We start from the raw sequence: 2136 nt of genomic DNA on the forward strand, positions 1-2136 counted from the left end.
GCAGCTATCCAAGTAATGTTAGCCAGCGAAAAGCTACCGACACCTATTGTGTTGACTAGACAGCCTCAAACCACCAGCACCGGTGAACGTCAGGCTAAAAATGAATCAAACAAACCATATGGTACAGTTACCGTGCGAGCAGGCAGGGATCACCAGCAGGTAACGTTAGATATCGTTTTTATGGGATACAAATTTGTCCGCTATGGCTATCCAGAAATACCACATAGCTGACGCAACCACATACACACGCACGGTGAGAAAGTACGAACAACACACTGAAATTTCAACCTACCATTCAGAGACATCCTGCTGTAACCGTGTCTGTAAAACTTCGGCAGTTGCCTCCTCTTGTTCGGTTGATAGATTCCGCCTAAAAAATGTACGGTTTTACATGTTCTGTCACAGAGTTTTCTTCTACAAGGAGCTGCCATGTTGGTTAACACTTCTCCTTCCTAGCCTGGCCACCTGCTGGCCACCGGTGTGGGAGCAAGGCATGTATAGTCGATCTAGGCACTCTGATGTCGATCAACCAATAGGCGAAAAGTTGACCCCATGAGACACAGCCCCCTCATTTGCATAATGAAGCAGAAACGCATAAAGAAATGTAAATGTAAAAATAGAACACAGAAATAAATACGTTTGGGGAAATAAATAGGGGGAAAATGCAAAGGGAAAATATAATACAGACATAAATACAAAAATAAATAAAATGAAAAGAATTAATAAATAAAATGGAAAATTAAATGGGAAAGTAAATAAATAGGGGAATTAATACAAAGGTAAATAAATACAGAAGCAAATTAAAACAGAAATATAAATAAATAGGGGAATTAATACAAAGGTAAATAAATACAGAAGCAAATTAAAACAGAAATATAAATAAATAGGGGAATTAATACAAAGGTAAATAAATACAGAAGCAAATTAAAACAGAAATATAAATAAATAGGGGAATTAATACATTTTATCAATTAATTAATGCCTACATTTATTTTGAATATTATTTTTGGTGCATTTAATGGCATATTACGGCAGTTACGGTCCTCCATATAGGCAAGGCATCATTTATTCAATAGCGCTGACTTCTTGTCATTTACTTCTTTTGTTGCTTTTCCGCACGCGAGACAATGGTGCATCGCTCCCGGTGGTACTGCATCACCGGGTCGATGCGTGGAGCAAACGGACCAAGAGCCTTTTTTCAACTCCACACCCTAAAAATCTGTTCAATATGTTTTCCCCTATACAGAGCATATCAGATATTCAACTGACGACAACAGATACTACACTTGATCGCATCCAAAGTGCCGAGAAGCCCTGTCCCCTTGTCGTTTGCAGCCCAACCATGCCCTGGCAAAAGTTCTTCCTTGTTGGTGTGCCATTATACTTTACCTTAGAAGTTATCCGTGCTTAGCACCTCTATCCAAGGAGCCTTTAGTTTATTTATCTGCCTAGTTATTTTTTTGTCCCTTTCACCACTGTACAGGGCTCGGCCAAACAGCAAATCCTGCCTCAGATGCCTTTGACTCACTGGTGTTACCCTACACGGAAGCCTTTAGTAAAAGGCGAAAGACTTGCACGTCATGAAAAGAGAAACCAGAGGAAATGCAGCCCCTCTCCTCAAGAGCGGCCAAAGAGCCTGGTGGTCTCGGTCAACAGCTTGACGGTATGCCTGGTATGGCTAGCTGCAGCTGCAGAGTAAATGACTGGTCACACCGTCGCACGCACTCAACCCCACCCTCTCACGAGCTCCATAGAATCCGATGACTAAGACATTTATTGCGGTCACTTTACACGCAGGCTACTGAGCTACAGTTTGTCATATTATGTGTATACTATATATATGAGGAAAAACGGAGGGAAGAAGTCCTGCATATTTAACACAATGTTTGGGCCAATAGAGTTGAGACGTGAAGACATGGGCGTGGCCATTTTTCGGTTCTGGAAGCAAAATACCCATTCATTTTTCACATACACATGGTCACGTGACTCGCCATTCAGAGAGTTGCAACAGTTGAATGACCTGAACCGCTACGGAGTGAGCCATTAGCTCAAAGGAGTAGCAGTTGCGTCGGGAAAACTAGCAAAGTTGGAAAAAAAGGCTAAGGTACACATTTGGGTGTTAGGGGGTAAAGAAAC

The 2136-nt window shown here is 41.6% G+C and overlaps 2 non-coding genes across 2 annotated transcripts; both read right to left on the reverse strand.

Moving 5' to 3' along the window:
• Nucleotides 1-1125: 1125 nt before the first annotated feature.
• On the reverse strand, nucleotides 1126-1316 carry LOC139928992 (U2 spliceosomal RNA). Its single transcript, XR_011785386.1, has one exon. It is a non-coding gene; the product is annotated as a U2 spliceosomal RNA (small nuclear RNA).
• Nucleotides 1317-1488: 172 nt separating this feature from the next.
• Nucleotides 1489-1602, reverse strand: LOC139928996 (U5 spliceosomal RNA). Its single transcript, XR_011785389.1, has one exon. It is a non-coding gene; the product is annotated as a U5 spliceosomal RNA (small nuclear RNA).
• Between the last annotated feature and the right edge of the window lie 534 nt (nucleotides 1603-2136).

The sequence above is a fragment of the Centroberyx gerrardi genome, chromosome 4 (assembly GCF_048128805.1).
Source record: "Centroberyx gerrardi isolate f3 chromosome 4, fCenGer3.hap1.cur.20231027, whole genome shotgun sequence".
Taxonomy (NCBI): Eukaryota; Metazoa; Chordata; class Actinopteri; order Beryciformes; family Berycidae; genus Centroberyx; species Centroberyx gerrardi.